This window comes from Lactuca virosa, chromosome 3 (genome assembly GCF_052849685.1).
Source record: "Lactuca virosa cultivar CGN04683 chromosome 3, Lactuca_virosa_CGN04683_v6, whole genome shotgun sequence".
Lineage (NCBI taxonomy): Eukaryota > Viridiplantae > Streptophyta > Magnoliopsida > Asterales > Asteraceae > Lactuca > Lactuca virosa.
Genome location: NC_136428.1, coordinates 297102545 through 297122571, shown reverse-complemented (window position 1 = coordinate 297122571; position 20027 = coordinate 297102545).

Below are 20027 nucleotides of genomic sequence, written 5' to 3'. Positions count from 1 at the left end.
TCCTCTCTCCTCCCTCTTCATCCAAGTTGCTTAGTGGTGTTTGTGACTCCATTAGAGGTGCAAGACTTGAGGCACTAAGCTTTCTGAAGCCAATCGATGCAAGGATTGATTGTTATTGCTATATAACAATCAAAGGTAATTATTAAACCCTTATTCCAGTTCTTATTTGATAGATCTAGGGTTTATGGCTTTGGATTATCAATTGCATGTTCATTAGACAAACTAGATCCAAAGCTATTAGGGTTTGCATGTACACCATAGGATTGATGTATTGCTCGAAACCCATCAGTGGTATCAGAGCCTAGGGCTGTTTGTTAGTGAATTTGATGCTTACTTGATCGAAAATTGCATGAAAACGAAGTTTTTTGCCCTCTGAATCTCCGACTCGGCAAGTCAGTGGATGAACTCGGCGAGTCAGTCCGACTCGGCGAGTCCATGGATCTGGCATCGGTTTTTGGCGATTTTCTTGCTGTTTTGGCTTTGGATACTTCCCATAAACGTTTTTAATTCATAAAATCCGATTTTTATTGATATTGGGTGATTATCCTTACCAAAATAGAAGATAATTGTCAAAATTTAGATAATCTTTTGTTTTATTAGATAAAGATTGATTATTTGTAATTTAGATTTGAATTATCTTATGAAAAAGTTTCAATTTTCCCCTTTAGGTTTTATAGTTTAAATTTGAACTTAAAAGTTTTGTTTTTGAAATTTGAATAGTTAAACCCTAATGTTTTGAAAAGTTTCAAAACTTGCCCTCAAGTTTTGGAATTTAAATTTTTGATTAATAGTTTAATTTTGAAATACTTAAATTCTAAACCCTAATCTTTTGAAATGTTTCAAAACTTGCCCTCAAGTTTTGGAATTTAAAAGTTGATTAAAAGTTTAATTTTGAAATGTTAAATTCTAAAACCCTCGTATTTTTTGAAAAGTTCAAATTACCCCTTATGGTTTTATTAATTAATTAAAGTGTATAATTAAAAGAGATTTAATAATTCCATAAAGTTTTGGTTTACATTTAATTAAATTAAAAGTATAATTATTTAAATTAGACCACCTAGTATTTTAAAAGTTTAAAATACACCCTATACTATATATATATATGACATTAAAAGTCTAATATTATATATGTATAAGTAAACAGTCAGTCTTACCGTTAGTAGGCCTCATTCACGAAGCTGGTCTATAAGGGGTGTTTAAGGAAATTGCCTATAAAATGGCGATTGAATGGGTATCCACTCTTACCCACCACACTCTTGACTAGTGGAGGGTCGTTAGCCGAACGGGTAGGATATGACGAAACCTTCCATTATAAGTATAATGAAGTATAAAGTAACTAAATGCTTTTATAAATTCCCAAATCATAGTTACTTTAGGAAAAATGTGGAATTGTATGCTAATCCATGGAATTACACTTTGTACCCTTGTCGAAACGTTAGTGGAGCGTGTGTGGTTAACCGGCACACTAATTTGGGATTGACATTGGTAGTGAAGGGTGGCTCGATGTTTATCATATATCAATGGAGCGTGTGTGGTTAACCGGCACATTGATTAGGTGATAGTATCATTGAGTGCATCACGTAAATCCGTATGGTTATTCACACCTTATTTGTGATCCTCGGCATCCCAGTCACAAATAGAAGGGCATAATCGAGATTAAACATGCCATTGAAAAGTTCAATGAATCTCAAAAGATCTAGGAGTTTCAATTCATTTAAAACTTAAACTTCATTGTTGTTTTTCATGGTGGGAGTTGGTAAATCGTCATTTACCTACCTTCAAATATTCTACAACTAGATTATGGCATCCCTCTTCTAGGTTGTAGAGTATTGTGTTGGATCCTAGCCTTGATGTTTCATTTGGGTGTTACATCAAGGATTTTTATCAACTAACTTGATTTTTCTCCCATTTTGTAGATGTCTAAATCTTACAATGGTCTTCCCAAATCCCTTGGAACAAGCTTTCCAAATGAAGATGACGTTCCATGATACGATCAAGGAAATGAGAGTCATGCTTCACTTCCTCCACCTCCTCCAATTATTCTCCCTAACCCACAAGTTCAAAGGCTTTAAAAGTTCAAGCTCACTCAAGCCCTTTTGGCAAGTAAAGACGAAGATGGGAAACCTGTGTGTGCACACATCTTAGAGATGAAGTCACACATTGACAGGTTAAGGATGATGGGTGTCGATATCTCAGAAATGTTGGCTGTTGACTGGGTTCTTCAGTCACTTCCTGAATCATATAGTGAGTTCGTTAGAGAGTACTATATGATGGACTATGACGTGACCCTCATTGATTTGACCTATTTGCTTATAGCTGCTGAATCAAAAATGATTTGGCGTGCTGATCAAGCAAATTTGTCTGGGAAATCAAATTCCCAAACTTCAATGGACATGGAAAATGGTGACATTGGAAATCCAGAAAAGGTAAATTCTGAGATAGTTCCTTGTGCCATTCCAAAAGAGTCCATCTGCTTCTACTGCCAAGAGAAGGGGCATTGGAGACGAAGCTGTCCTGTTTACCTGAGAGATCTAAGAGATGGGAGAGTCAAGACGTATGGCTCTACTTCAGGTAAAATCTATTAACTAACTCTATAAGTTCCTATTCTTTGATTCTTAATACATGATGTGATAAGATTACATTTTGATGTTTTTGTAGGATCGAAGAAAAAAGAGGAAGCTTAAGGAAAAAGCGTGTTGAATCTGATCATGAAGAAATGGATTTCGATCGCATGGACTCGATGATCTTATATTTGAGCTGCTACTCTAGAGTTAGGATAGAATGATAAGAAATATGAAATAGCATAGTTTTTTGGTTGAATTGCATTGTAAGGACAAATTTTTCCGCAATAAAATAAATATTGATTTTGTCTTATTTATTTATCCTTGCAATGGTGTGTATGAAAATTTGATGTTTGATTGTTTCTATTTTTAGCAATAATGGATTCATTATTATGTTATTTGTGGAAATGTCGAGAATTTGCCAAATAAGGGAAGATTCTCATCGCCCAAGTTTCAATTGGACAGAAACTTGGAATCATACAACTAGGTTGCGTGATGAATGAGAAACTTCATATTTGGAAATTAGACTATTTTTTGACAAAGTGTCAAGAGAAGGACTAGGAGATCAAGTACACTAGGTTGTGCGTTGATCAAGTCCATCACAAGAGTGATAAAGATATTCGTCATGATTTACTAAAGTTTAGTAAATATGGTTATACTTATAAGATTAAGTATAATTCTGAGTTTATTGAAAGAGTTTCAATCAATAGCAGAACGAATAAGAAGAATCAAGTAGGCAGAAAGATAAAAGTTTCTCTATTCTAAGAAGAACGGAGAGTACCTTTTATTGTGTTTTATGATAAGTCTTAATGATTAAGAAGAGGAATCGAGAATTGTAGAAATGGTTAAATCAAGAAGTCAATCATACTTCGTTCCAATATCAAGTCTTAGAGTCAAGATTCTGACACTCGACAAATGTGGAATTTGGAAAAGTTTTCTTATTCTTGCACATTTGAAATTGGTAAGTTGTGATGTCTTGGATAAGACAAAGGCCAACTAGGACCAATTGTGTGAAGTGTTAAACTGGACAAAAGGCTACACTAACTCTTGAATATTTGTTTGTCAAGAAATGTTTCTTGACAAGAGAATCTTATATGTCAAGGAGTCAGTGGGAGTCTTAATGGTCTTGAAAGGATTCAAGAACAAATCAAGAGTTAAACCTAGTTGATCATCACTAGCACACGACTTGAGGTTTAAAGCCTATCGTGTTGACATTATCTTGTTTCTGTGCCATTCCTGTTGTGTTAATTGTGCATGTGAGTTCTATGAGTTCTCATTTGAATGCATAAAGACAAAGCACCTTGTGTGACATCCCCTAATTTCTTGGCCAGAAATGACCAATTTAATTTATGTTTTTTAAAATAAAATCAGAGAAATCTTTTCAAAAGATGTTGCGGAATTGGTCCCCAAACAACATATGATAAAAGTTTATCAAAACCCTTCTTTAAGAAGGTATATATTTCCCATATATATATATATATATATATATATATATATATATATATATATATATATATATATATATATATATATATATATATATATATATATATATATCAAAACCTCGGGATGTAATGTTCCGATACAGGTCAAAAGCATAAACAAGACATTATAAGCCTTTCAACAGTTATTTACAACTACTGGCCTATAATCCAAAAATCTATCATCGTCCTCCGACTATGCTCGGGGTCCACTACCTGTAATCATAAAAAGCTGAGTGGGTCAGGCTCGGGAGCCTGGTGAGCATATAGGGTTTTCAACCCACAATAATAATAACATATTAAGTTCACCAATCAACAATAACCCTGATTACCCATTCCCATTGTCCTCACTTTGCGTCCCTAAAAACACAAGGGACTTAGCCTAAGGAATATCATTGGGTTGGACACTACTGCTAAGGGGACTCCTCAGCCATACGTGTCCTAAAGGCAACCATGAGGGGGATTGGAGTACACCAATGAACATTTAGTTCATCAACACCTACAAGTTGCGAACTTGCTAGTGTACCACTGGACTGTCTAGAAAGGTCCGTGATCGTCATCTATACTCCGCTATACGACTACAACAACACCAACAACAACATCGGCACCGAGGCCTCTCATCATTTTAACACCCACCAACTATTTTGTCTACCCATGTTCTACCCAACATATTTGTAGATAAAATACATATACAGTTTAAAACTTGTATAAAACATCTATTCAACAGTCACCTCAAATAAACAATTAACATATTTACACATAGAACGTATTTTAAGCTAAATACTTCATATCTGTGTAAAGTGAAAGAAACTACACACTCACATGTTTTGATGAAAATTGGGCAGCAATTCGTTTCCTAAAACGTTCGTTTCTAATAAAACCGGGAGTTTTATTGAGAAACCGAGCTCTGCAAAGGTTGGGCTTCGAAACCGAAAAGATAAATTTTCCGGGCTTCACGGGCACTTCGTGGCGTATTCCGGGGGTTATAATCGATATCGGGGCTTCAGGGGAAGTTAGAATGAAAGAAATATGGGTTTAGGGGCTAAAATTGACAAGTTTTCAAAAAATACCCCCGGGAGGTCTCACACCCTTCTATTTATAGGGGCGAGCCTCCTGATCCAACGGCTGAGAAGCCTCCAGGTGTGCTGATCCGAGGACTCGCAGGGGATGGCTAGCACATGGCTCGCACATGGCTCGCACCTGCGAAGGCTTGCTGGCAGCTCCTTACTGGACCGAGGTCTAGGGTCCGAAGTAGAGGCATCGTGGCATGCTGCGAGGGTTCGGTCTCGTGCAAGAAGGTACGTGTCGCATCGCTACTGGACCACTTCGAATCAGGTCAGGTGCTCGGATGACTCAGCAGCTCGGACACGTGGCTCGCCTGACTCACCAATCTCGGACACGTGGCACGTTCTAAGCGAGGGTGACGTGGCAAATCGTGACTATGCGAATTTTCTCGGTTTTGTGCAAAAACTTCTAAAATCCATAACTTTCGCATACGAGCTCCGTTTTTGACGTTCTTTATATGCACGCGTAGGTAAAATTACGCTCTACAACTTCCGTTTAGACTTCGTCGGCTAATTTTGATTTTAATTTTTATATTATTATTTTTAACAGACCGGGACAGGAAATCCATTAAAAATTCATAACTTCTTCATCCGACGTCCGTTTTCGTCAGACTTTTTACCGTTGTGCTACTATTTACGCGACCTTCGATTCTCGTTTAGGTCGTGTCGGCTAAAAATCACTCGATCTAAAATTCGTGTTTTTAGCTGTCTACTCCTAAGCTGAAACTTCGAAAAATCATAACTTCGTCATACGAAGTCAGATTTGGGCGTTCTTTTTATACCTACTCTCGGTTTAACGAGCACTACGTGTTTCATTTAGATCACTAAGGCTAAAAAGTAGTTTATCAAAAACTCACTTTTTACGACATTCAGCACCGAGCCGGTTTTGTCGTGAAACTTCGACAGGTCATAACTTCTTCGTTATAACTCGGATTTCGGCATTCTTTGTATATCCGTAATCCTTGTCACGACCACTACAACTTTATTAATAGATATCGGCTTTATCTAATATTTATTTTCGACGATCATTTTTATTCTTAATTAATTAACTCCTAGTAATTAAGCATAAAACACATAAAACACATAGAATTCATATAATTCCTGTTTCATTTCTTCAAAATGAGTTACAAAGGTTAACCTAGACTATCACCTTAATATTAATGCCTAGGCTAGAAACACGAGTGTTACAAATCTCTCCCCCTTAGGATGATTGCGTCCCCGGAATCACATATCACCAAACAACTGCGGGTAGCGACTCATCATGTCACTCTCCGTTTCCCATGTGAGATTTGGTCCATTCGTATGTTTCCAGCGCACAAGCACTAAATCAACCATCTTGCGTCGCAACTTCATAGTCTTACGGTCAATGATCGCCTCAGGCTCTTCAATCAACCTCTTGTTTTCATCCACCCTTATCTCAGAAATGGAATTATGTCGGGCATATCTCCCGTGAACTTCCTAAAATAACACACATGAAATGTGTTATGAATACCCTCCAGTTCTTCCGGTAATTCTAGCTTGTAAGCTTGATTCCCGATCTTCTGAAGAACTTTAAATGGTCCAATAAACCTTGGACTCAACTTTCCCCTTTTACCAAATCTTATAAGTCCCTTCCACGGAGAGACTTTAAGTAAAACCGAATCTCCAACTTCGAAGGATATCGGTTGTCTTTTCTTGTCAGCATAGCTCTTTTGTCGATCTTGAGCAGCTAACATCCTGTCCCTTATCACTTTCAACTTTTCAGCAATTTGATGGACTATCTCAGGTCCCATAAACTGCTTTTCCCCAGCTTCCAGCCAACATGATGGCGTTTGACACTTTTCCCCATACAAAGCATGATAAGGTGCCATCTTAATGCTTGAGTGGAAACTATTATTATAGGAGAATTCTACTAGAGGTAAGTGTTCATCCCAGTTACCTTGGAATTCTAGGGTACATGCTCTCAGCATATCCTCTAATGTTTGAATCGTTCGTTCGCTTTGGCTATCGGTTTGAGGATGGTAAGTTGTACTCAAACACAACTTGGTACCCAATTCCTCTTGTAGACTCCTCCAAAAACTTGAGGTAAAACGGCTGTCACGAACGGATACAATCGTTAATGGAACACCGTGTAGCCTCACAATTTCCTTCACATAAGAATTCGCAAGTTTATCCATAGACCATTTCTCGTTAGCGGCTATGAAATGCGCACTCTTAGTGAAGCGATCAACGACCGCCCAAATCATGTCGTGACCGTTCCTTGTCTTGGGCAGTTTAGTCACAAAATCCATGGTAATGTCCTCCCATTTACCCATGGGTACAGGTAAAGGTTCTAAACTCCCATACGGTTTCTGATGTTGTGCCTTAACCCTAGCACAAGTTACACACTCAGCCACATACTTAGCAACATCGAGCTTCATCGTCGGCTACCAGTAATAGGGTTTTAGATCCCTATACATTTTCGTACTGTCGGGATGAATCGAGTACATGGTTTTGTGAGCTTCTTCCATAAGAAGACCTCTTACTCCTCCCTTCTTAGGTACCCAAATCCTATCTTTGAATACCTTCAATCCTTGACCGTTTATATCAAACACCAATGTTTTTCCCAAACGTTCCTCCTTCCGGTCATTTTTCTCCAAAGCTTTCTCCTGAGCTTTCTTTATACTTTCCACAATTGTCGAGACGACTTCAATTTTCAGCGCTCTTGGCCTTCTCTTTTCAAGATTTACCTTCCGACTGAGAGCATCAGCAACAACATTTGCTTTACCAGGGTGGTAAAGTATCTCACAGTCGTAGTCCTTGAGTAGTTCCAGCCAGCGCCGCTGCCTCATGTTCAATTCCTTCAGATTAAAGAGATATTGAAGACTCTTATGATCAGTGAAAAGTTTACACTTAGTACCATAAAGATAATGCCTCCATATCTTTAAGGTGAATACTACCGCTGCCAACTCCAGATCATGAGTTGGGTAGTTCTTTTCATGCTCTTTCAACTGCCTCGATGCATACGTTATCACTTTATCCCTTTGGGTCAGAACACAACCTAACCCAACTCTAGAGGCATCACTATAGACTGCGAAGTCATCAACTCCTTCAGGTAACGAAAGAATCGGTGCTTCACACAATCTCTTCTTCAACTTTTCAAAGTCTTCCTTATGCTTCTCATTCCAAGCATAAGTAGCTCCTTTGTGGGTCAAAGCTGTTAATGGAGTAGCGATCGAAGAAAAGCCTTGGATAAATCGGCGATAATATTCGACTAATCCTAAAAAGCTTCGAATCTCCGTGGGACTTTTTGGTTGTTCCTACTTCATCACAGCTTCAATCTTTGTTGGGTCAACCATTATTCCATCTTGGTTAACCACATGACCTAAAAATTGGACTTCTTGAATCCAAAATTCACATTTGGAGCATTTTGCATACAGCTTCTCCTCTTTCAGAACTCCTAGCACTTCACGCAGATGCTTTTCATGCTCCTGCTTGCTTTTCGAATAGATCAAGATATCGTCTATGAATACTATCACGGATTTATCAAGGTATGGTTTACAAACCCTGTTCATCAAATCCATGAAAGCTGCTGGGGCATTGGTTAATCCGAACGACATAACCAAAAATTCATAGTGTCCATATCTCTTTCTGAACGCAGTCTTCTCGATATCCTGCTCCCTCACCTTTAGTTGATGGTACCCCGACCTAAGATCGATCTTCGACAAATAGGTCGATCCTTGCAACTGATCGAACAAGTCATCGATCCTCGGCAACGAGTACTTGTTCTTTATCGTCGCTTTATTCAGCTCTCTGTAATCGATGCACATTCTTACGCTCCCGTCTTTCTTCTTTACAAATAACACAGGGGCTCCCCAGGGTGACGAACTAGGTTGAATGAAACCTTTGTCCAATAACTCCTGAAGTTGTGTCATAAGTTCTTTCATTTCGGTTGGTACTAATCGATAAGGTGCTTTGGCTATCGGCGTCGTTCCTGGTAACAAGTCGATACGGAACTCCACTTGTCGATCAGGGGGCAATCCGGGAAGATCTTCGGGAAAGACTTCCGGATAATCACACACCACCGGAATATCCTGCACCTCCTTCTTTTCCTTCTTAGCATCGATCACAAATGTTAAATATGATGTACACCTCTTGGCCAAACACTTTCTGGCTTTCATTAGGGAAATGATTCCAGAATTTACTCTGTGTTTGTCTCCATACACCATAAACGACTCTTTCCCTGGCGGGTTTACTTTAACTATCTTCTTCCTACACATTATTTCGGCATCATTGGCGCTAAGCCAATCCATTCCTAAAACTATGTCAAAACCATTTAACTCGATAGGCAATAATTCCTCGTGGAACTTATTCCCATCCAAGTCAATGACGATGTTTTTCATACGATGGCTAACAGGTACAAACTTGCCACTAGCAATTTCGACTAATAAAGCATTAACTAGTCTATCAACAGGCAAAGCTAGTTTTCTACCAAATTCATGCGATATAAAGGAGTAATTGGCTCCAGAATCAAACAAAATTTGGGCAGGCAATTCGTTTACGAGAAAGGTACCTGAAGCGACATCAGCTTCTTCTTTCGTAGCTTCGAGTGTCATCTGAAAGGCTCTCGCCTTCGGCTTTGGTGGCAGATTGGGTTTCGTTGTGTCTTTCTTTTTCGGGCAATCCCTCAAAATATGCCCTTCTTCATGGTACCCATGACAGACATTATTAGTGAAGGTGCATTCATTGGCATAATGCCCTGGCTTTCCACACTTGTAACAAGTGACTCCCACGCTGCATTTCCCAGCATGTTTCTTCTTACACTTGTCACACTACTTGGCTTCGGCTCCTCCTCCGAATTTTCTCGAACCAGACTTTGAGAATTTGTTCTTTTTATTGGAACATGAAGTTCCTTCAAACTTTCTCTTTTCGCCAACTTCAACCTTGCTGGCGGCTCTCCCCTTGATCATATCTTCAACAGACTTGGCAGCCCAGATAGCTGCCTCCAAAGTAAGTGCCTGATGTACTAGCACCGCATACTCCCATGGAAGTCCCTTTGCGTACCTGTCAATTTTCGCCAGCTCATTTGGGACAATACGCAAAGCAAACTCCATTTTGTCTGTGAAGTTATTCGTATACTCGTCAATGGTCATACTCCCCTTCTGCAACGTTAGAAATTAGTTTTCTAACTCAAGTATGTTTTGGGCCGAGCAGTACTTGCGCTTAAAGTGCACCAAGAACTCTGGCCAATTCATTTGCAATGGCTCATTAGGGCTTAAGGTTTTCCCCAATGTGTTCCACCAACGAGCAGCACTAAACCTGAACTGACACACTGCAAAGGTGGTTTGTAACTTGCCTTGGCAATCATAAGTCATGAAAGCCAACTCCATTTCCGAGATCCAGTCCATAACTCCGACAGGATCTTCTTTTCCAGTGAAGGTCGATGGCTTGCAAGTCATAAAGTCCTTATACGGGCGGTTATTCCTCCCAACCACGTGGTTATTCCTCCTATTTCTCTGCAAGGGTGCACCCATTTCTCTCCACTCTACCCTCGTGATTATTCCTCCCAACCACGGGCGGTTCACTATGACCAACCGATCTGCTGTTGTTCCCTTCTTCAGATCGATCATCATTTAGTTCACGTCGTTCAACAGGAACTGAAGGTTCATCCCTATTGTTCAGCAACATTTGCCTCAACTCCTCCCTCTGTTCAGCCATCATGGTCTGAATCACAGCTCGTACTCTAGCCATGGTAATGGGTTCGGGTGCAGCTCCTACTATAGGCACCTGTTCCACCACTTGGGGTTAAGGTTGTTGGTTTCTATTTGCATTTCCCGCTCCACTTCTAGTTTTTGCCATTACAATCTATATACCGAATAAGGCAAATTTAGGTCTTATCCTTGTTAGATATTTTAATTCCCTTATCACTCCGAAACGTTTACATGTTAGTTCTAATCTCGTAATCATACGCTTAGAATCCTACACACATAAGGTTTCCAGATCCGGTCGGCAAGAGACCATAGATCCGAACAAATAATGGCATATATGGCAACATATAGCATTTAGCACATAAAGGCAATTTAGGCACCTTTCCTAAAATAAACTAGTGCTCGTGTCTAAAATATGGTAGACACTCACCTCACAATCATCACTTAGCATTCTAAGTTTAAGTCTAGAAATCCTACAATTTCTTAGTTCGCTTAAACTAATGCTATGATACCAACTGTGACATCCCCTAATTTCTTGGCCAGAAAAGACCGATTTAATTTATGCTTTTTAAAATAAAATTAGAGAAATCTTTTCAAAAGATGTTGCGGAATTGGTCCCCAAACAACATATGATAAAAGTTTATCAAAACCCTTCTTTAAGAAGGTATATATTTCCCATATATATATATATATATCAAAACCTCGGGATGTCATGTTCCGATACAGGTCAAAAGCATAAACAAGACATTATAAGCATTTCAACAGTTATTTACAACTACTGGCCTATAATCCAAAAATCTCTCATCGTCCTCCGACTATGCTCGGGGTCCACTACCTGTAATCATAAAAAGCTGAGTGGGTCAGGCTTGGGAGCCTGGTGAGCATATAGGGTTTTCAACCCACAATAATAATAACATATTAAGTTCACCAATCAACAATAACCCTGATTACCCATTCCCATTGTCCTCACTTTACGTCCCTAAAAACACAAGGGACTTAGCCTAAGGAATATCATTGGGTTGGACACTACTGCTAAGGGGACTCCTCAGCCATACATGTCCTAAAGGCAACCATGAGGGGGATTGGAGTACACCAATGAACATTTAGTTCATCAACACCTACAAGTTGCGAACTTGCTAGTGTACCACTGGACTGTCTAGAAAGGTCCATGATCGTCATCTATACTCCGCTATACGACTACAACAACACCAACAACAACACCGGCACCGAGGCCTCTCATCATTTTAACACCCACCGACTATTTTGTCTACCCATGTTCTACCCAACATATTTGTAGATAAAATACATATACAGTTTAAAACTTGTATAAAACATCTATTCAACAGTCACCTCAAATAAACAATTAACATATTTACACATAGCACGTATTTTAAGCTAAAAACTTCATATCTATGTGTAAAGTGAAAGTAACTACACACTCACATGTTTTGATGAAAATCGGGCAGCAATACGTTTCCTAAAACGTTCGTTTCTAATAAAATCGGCAGTTTTATTGAGAAACCGAGCTCTGCAAAGGTCGGGCTTCGAAACCGAAAAGATAAATTTTTCGGGCTTCACGGGCACTTCGTGGCGTATTCCAGGGGTTATAATCGATATCGGGGCTTCGGGGGAAGTTAGAATGAAAGAAATATGGGTTTAGGGGCTAAAATTGACAAGTTTTCAAAAAATACCCCCGGGAGGTCTCACACCCTTCTATTTATAGGGGCGAGCCTCCTGATCCAACGGCTGAGAAGCCTCCAGGTGTGCTGATCTGAGGACTCGCAGGGGATGGCTCGCACATGGCTCGCACCTGCGAAGGCTTGCTGGCAGCTCCTTACTGGACCGAGGTCTAGGGTCCGAAGTAGAGGCATCGTGGCATGCTGCGAGGATTCGGTCTCGTGCAAGAAGGTACGTGTCGCATCGCTACTGGACCACTTCGGATCAGGTCAGGTGCTCGGATGACTCAGCAGCTCGGATACGTGGCTCGCCTGACTCACCAATCTCCGACACGTGGCACGTTCTAAGCAAGGGTGACGTGGCAAATCGTGACTATGCGAATTTTCTCGGTTTTGTGCAAAAACTTCTAAAATCCATAACTTTCGCATACGAGCTCCATTTTTGACGTTCTTTATATGCACGCGTAGGTAAAATTACGCTCTACAACTTCCGTTTAGACTTCGTCGGCTAGTTTTGACTTTAATTTTTGTATTATTATTTTTTACAGACCGGGACAGGAAATCCGTTAAAAATTCATAACTTCTTCATCCGACGTCCGTTTTCGTCAGACTTTTTACCGTTGTGCTACTATTTACGAGACCTTCGATTCTCGTTTAGGTCATGTCGGCTAAAAATCACTTGATCTAAAATTCGTGTTTTTAGCTGTCTACTCCTAAGCTGAAACTTCGAAAAATCATAACTTCCTCATACGAAGTCAGATTTGGGCGTTCTTTTTATACCTACACTCGGTTTAACGAGCACTACGAGTTTCGTTTAGATCACTAAGGCTAAAAAGTAGTTTATCAAAACTCACTTTTTACGACATTCAGCACCGAGCCGGTTTTGTCGTGAAACTTTGACAGGTCATAACTTCTTCGTTATAACTCGGATTTCGGCATTCTTTGTATATCCGTAATCCTTGTCACGACCACTACAACTTTATTAATAGATATCGGCTTTATCTAATATTTATTTTCGACGCTTATTTTTATTCTTAATTAATTAACTCCTAGTAATTAAGCATAAAACACATAAAACACATAGAATTCACATAATTCCTTTTTCATTTCTTCAAAATGAGTTACAAAGGTTAACCTAGACTATCACCTTAATATTAATGCCTAGGCTAGAAACACGAGTGTTACACCTTGATCAATGGAAAGTACATTGATATGTAGGAGTGAACCACTTGGAAGACATGGTGGGCACTCATGTTACCATGAGGCAAGAAATCAAGATTGAACAAGTTCAGTCCATATGGTTTTTGGATTCGTTGCAAACTTTGGTTTAGACAAATTCACATGGATAGGAACACATACGCTTTAAAATCTAAGTGTCATGAGATTTCCCTTCTTCATGAAAATGATTGTAAGGAAATGCTTTCACTAAGAGAGATTTTAAGAAGATTGTAATTGTGAAAATTGTATTCTCAAATTCGATTATGATTACGGCATCCCTCTTCATAGTTCGAATTGTGAGATTTGGCAATTGATCTGAACATTTGGGACTTAGTAACATAAATTTTGAATTGTTTAGACACACATGTGAGCTATCTAAGGCAAAGGTGTATGAGCTTAAAAAGCTTTGATAAAGGCTTATCAAAGCATTAGGTATTAGAAATATGAACTTAAAGAATTCAATAAGCATTGTTTTATGGAAGTTCAATTGTTTTCTGAATACATGTCAAAGCTAGTAGGAGCATAAGTTTTGTGTTGGTAAGAAAATAATCATCATGTTAGTGGGAGCATGATTATTATGGTAAGTATTGCAAGTTAGCAATATTAATTATAGAAAACAAAGATTCACTTTGCAAAGTTGCAAGGGTTGAAAAGTTGTTTTGCTATAATTAAGGGAGAGAATATTATACTTCGTTTCAAAATCTAAAAGCTTAGATCGAAAAATGTTAATAAATTTAGTCAAGGATACATAGTGCATTCTCAAAATTCGATTATGATTACGGCATCCCTCTTCATAGTTCGAATTGTGGGAACAAGGCACATAAAATATTATGGCAGAAGGCTGATAAAGTATCACGTCTTTATGTGAGACATTATGCATCGTGTCCAATACGCTTCCGGTATATGATCGATTGCATATGCTATAATATTTTACCATTCTAAAATTTTCCAAATGCCTAGGGCATTAAGAGGGAAAAAGGGACTATAATCGGTTTTGACAAAAATAATTAAACAACTATCAAAGGACGATCTGAAGTTCACTGAGGATTTGTCGCTTGTGACTAGTTGGAAGTATAGTACTGGATGGACTATATTGACATTCTTATGAATAGATAAGATTCTATTAAGAATGAGTTGTCATATGGCAAATATGGAAATGTTTCCATTAATGGGAGTTGGATATTAAGAAATATGTCTAGATTAGAAACTTTTATGCGAGAAGGATGTTCAAAGGAATGTACGTTGAATGTGAGACTTCACGTCTATGGAATTGTCTTGTAACAATTTCCGATAGAATACCTTGTAATTTCATTAGCCGGGTCTTGGTGACTTTTGTGCTGTGACATTACGAAAGAATCATTGCATAAAATGTTAGAATCTGACATATTCTAAAAGTAGCAAGAATTTGGTATTCTTATACCAATAATAAGGATTGGGGATTGTGAAATGAGTTTCATTGGAAAAGTTTTTCAATTGATCTATTTCACAAAGTATGGACCATATGAAACCAAAGTGTGCATTCTTGGAGCATGGGACAATTGTGGTTATAATTCGAGTAATAAGTTGATTTTCTGAAACAGTAAGCAATGAATAATGAGTAATCAATATGGTGTTTAAATAAAAGTGTTTTTATTTACGCTCAAAAGTTTTGGGACCATATAGGATTAATATTGTTATTGCGTTTCACTTTGCATGTTTTGACTTCCAGAATAATTGGGTTATTCGAACCTCCACAGTCGGTCATACGTTGGAATTAGGTATGAAGCAAGACTGTCATGAATCTGTCTGTAGATTGTCTAAAGTGTTTAGACATAGCACAAGTTTGCTGCAGAGTTCATGAGTGCTTTGATAAGATTAAAGTATTGGATTAAACCCACGCTCACTTGAATCACTTCATGGATTTATCACGGGTGATTAGTGAGACAATAACATTGTCTATTCTTGAAACCAAGACGTGTGAGTTGTTATTTGCTGGTCGGTTGCACATTGATGATAAGTAAACGCACCAGTAACTTGGTGTTATAAAAGTTATTGTTGTGTGTGATTCGATTAGTAGGTGCAAGCAAGCATTTGAGTCGAAGTTTATCCATTCCTTTTACCCAAAGTGGGATAAAAGCGATATCTGTGGGCCCCTCGATGATTTAGTGATGACGCCCTAAGCGCTTGGCCAAGCCGGGACTAAGTTGATGTGTTCAATTGTAGTCTGTTGTCAATTGTCATAAATCAGATGTCGGGAAACAATACATAGACAAAGAGAATGATTTAAATCCATGTCTCATGTCTATACGATATCTTGAGAATGGAGGAATATAAGATCCCTTATCTAAAGGACACGCGTATCTGATAAGATCAGAGTTGACAGCGGCTTTTGAAAGCTATGATTGCTGATCAAGTTATGAAATTATACAGAATAGTTATTAGACTTATCCAAGTAGGAGACTGTTGGATTAGTGTCTAAGTCCATAACTATTTTGGTATGTACTTGACCCGATTATGAGCATGGTCCTTTTGGGTTTCCTTCACCATAGCAATATGTATGATGAATTAAGGAGAGAAAGGTTTAATTATGATTTATTAATATATTATAAGAATAATATATTAAAGGAGAAATCATATTGTTTAATTAATATTAGTCAAGAATTAATTAAGAATTAATTTTGTGACTAAAAGAGATTAATTAAATTAAGGGGACTGATATTGTAATTATAAGATAGTTACAAAGTTGGGCTTTGGATCCATTAGATGGCAATGGACGAATTCTATATGGAGGTCCATAAAGAAATTGTCCAAAGGGCTTCTGGAATGGTCCATTGGATTGCTTAAGGCCTAAGCAGACAGATTAGGGTTTCCTAGTTATAAACCCTAATAGCCTACATGTATATAAAGGACCCTTAAGCCCCAAAAACGTGGTGAAGTAATCCTTTAGGGTTTCCAGCCGTTTTTGGTGCCTCCTCTCTCCTCCCTCTTCATCCAAGTTGCTTGGTGGTGTTTGTGACTCCATTAGAGGTGCAACACTTGAGGCACTAAGCTTTCTGAAGCCAATCAAAGCAAGGGTTGATTGTTATTGCTATATAACAATCAAAGGTAATTACTAAACCCTTATTTTAGTTCTTATTTGATAGATCTAGGGTTTATGGCTTTGGATTATCAATTGCATGTTCATTAGAAAAACTAGATCCAAAGCTATTAGGGTTTGCATGTACACCATAGGATTGATGTATTGCTCGAAACCCATCAGTTTTGATATAACATCTGAGGTTGATACATTTATTAGTGATAGCACACTGATAAATTTGGATGAACCTAACAACTACAAAGAAGCCATGGTGGGCCCCAAATCTGCTAAATGGAAAGAGGCGATGGACAGCGAGATTCAGTCCATGTATGACAATCAAGTTTGGAACTTGGTTGACAATGTACCGGTATGTAAGACAGTTGGGTGCAAATGGATCTTCAAGAAGAAGACCGACATGGATGGGAAAGTACACACATATAAAGCATGACTGGTTGCGAAGGGCTTTACTCAAACTCTGGGAATTGATTATGATGAGACCTTCACACAAGTAGCGGAGATTAAATCTGTAAGGGTTATGTTGGCCATCGTTGCATTTCGTGATTATGAAATATGGCAAATGGATGTCAAAACCGCTTTTCTTAATGGAAAGTTGGCTGAGGATGTTTACATGAGTCAGCCATAGGGTTTTGTCAATGCAACATACCCTAATAGAGTGTGTAAGCTTGAGAAGTCCATTTATGGATTGAAAGAAGCATCTCGTAGATGGAATCTTTGTTTTGACGAGAAAGTCAAAGAGTTTGGATTTTCGAGAAGCGATGATGAGTCATGTGTATATGTCAAAGCTTAGTGGGAGTATAATTAGCTTTCTGGTATTGTATGTAGATGACATACTACTCATAGGAAACGACATCCCAACCTTACAGGAGGTTAAGTCCTGGCTTGGGAAGTGTTTCGCTATGAAGGATCTCGGAGAAGCTGCGTATATCCTAGGGATAAGGATATTGAGAGACGGGAGTAAAAGGCTAATAGGACTTAGTCAAAGTACCTACTTGGACAAGGTGTTGAAACATTCCAGCATGGAGAACTCCAAGAAAGGTGACTTACCTATCCAAGGCAATGCCAACCTGAGTAAGACTCATAGACCGAGTACAGAGGCTAAGATAGCAGAAATGAGTTATATACCATATACGTCCGCAGTTGGTTCAATCATGTATGCTATGACTTGTACTCGCCATGATGTGGCCTTTGCTTTGAGCATGGTCAGCAGATATCAAGGGAATCCTGGTAAAGCTCATTGGACTATAGTTAAGAACATTCTTAAGTATATGCGGAGGACTAAGGACTGGATCCTTACCCTCGGTGGGAGTGATGACTTGAGATTAACAGGGTATAGCGACGCCAGCTTTCAAACCGATAGAGATAATTTCCGCTCTCAGTCGGGCTGGGGGTTTACCCTGAACGGAGGAGCAGTGACATGGAAAAGTTCCAAGAAGGAGATTGTAGTTGATTCAACATGTGAATCAGAGTACATAGCAGCAAGCGAAGCATCGAAGGAGGCAATATGGTTGAAAAACTTCATCGGAGACCTTGGATTCATTCCATCCATAAAGGAGCCTATGGAGATTTTCTGCGATAATGAAGGTGTGGTTGCCTTAACCAAGGAACCGAGAGATCATGGTAGATCCAGACATATCGACAGAAAGTACCACTTCATAAGACATCAGGTAGAAGAAGGGCACCTTGTGGTAAAGGGGATATTGTCAGAGGACAACCCAACACATCCTCTTACAAAGGGACTGACTAGGGTTAAGCACCTGCAGCATGCGAAGAGCATTGGGGTAAAGGACGATATTAGTTTTAGTAATTAGATAAATCGAAACTTGTAATAGCTAAATTGTAATTGACATTTGATGATTAAATAAAATGAGTTTTATTTATAAGTAAAGTTACTGTCTTGTTTCAATTATTTACTATTGTTTCACTTAGCATGTTTTGACTTCCAGAATAATAAAATTATGATAATTATTATTATTCAATCTATCCACAGTCGATCATACGTTGGAAGTAAGTATGAAATAAGACTATCATGATTTGGCTTGTAGATTGTCTAAGGAGTTAGGCATAGCAACAGTTTGCTACACCAATCATAAGTGCTCTTGAAATAAGATTTGAGTATTGGATTCAACCCGTGCTCACCTGAATCACTTCATGGAATTTATCACAAGTGATTGTGAGATGATAATATCATATAATCTTTAAACCAAGATATTGTTGGGTTTTGAGCATTCTAACACTCCTAAGTGTACATGCAACCCTAAATACCTTGGATCTATGTTTTCTCTATTATACATACAATTATGAACATCCAAGGTATTATCCTAATCTAGCATACAAAATAATAAATATAACAAGATAGAATACATACCTCTTTGATGTAGAATGTCTTCATGAAGCTTGAGTGCCTAGTGCCCCAAGTGTGACACCTCAAATGGTTCACACAACACCAAATACACTTGGAATAACTTGAGAGAAACTTGAACACTCCTTGAAATCGTCTAGCCCTCACACTCACACCTTAGTGCACGATTTCTTGAGCCATGGGATTCTTTTATATGGTGGCTATTAGGGTTACACCATGTAACTCATAACTTTACCCATTCCTTATGCTCCATGGATTTTAACCTCCATGGAGTATCCATGGGTCACCCCATGGACTTAGTCCAACATAAGGAATCTTGGATCACAAGCCCACATATATAAGAATGAATGATTTACACAATCAACCCATATATTTAATTAGTCTCCTTTTGATCACTTAATTAATTCCAAATTAATTCTTGATCAATACTAATTAAATAACCTTATTAATATATTAGAACTTATAATATATTAACCAACCTTAAGTGTTATTTCTCTCATTATAGTCTATCCAAATGCATGATGCCATGCAACCCAAATGGACCATGCCGGGTCGAGTCAAGTCTTACCAATTATAGTTATGGAATTAGACATTAATCCAACAGTCTCCCACTTGGATAAGTCTAAAACTATTATTGCGTATGACTTCAGGAACCGATCAGCAATCGTAGCTCTCAAAAGCTTCTATCGAACTCTGACCTTGTCGATAAACTCTGACCTTTGTCAATGACTTATCCATTAGATAAGGGATCATATATTCCTCCATTCTAGATATCATATGGACTGAGACATGGATTATCAATCATTCTCTCTGTCCATTTGTTGTTTCCCGATTTCCGATTCATGATGACTGACTGATTGAACAAATCAAATCAGTCCTAGCTTGGCCAAGCACTCACATGTATCATCTTTAAATCATCGAGGGGC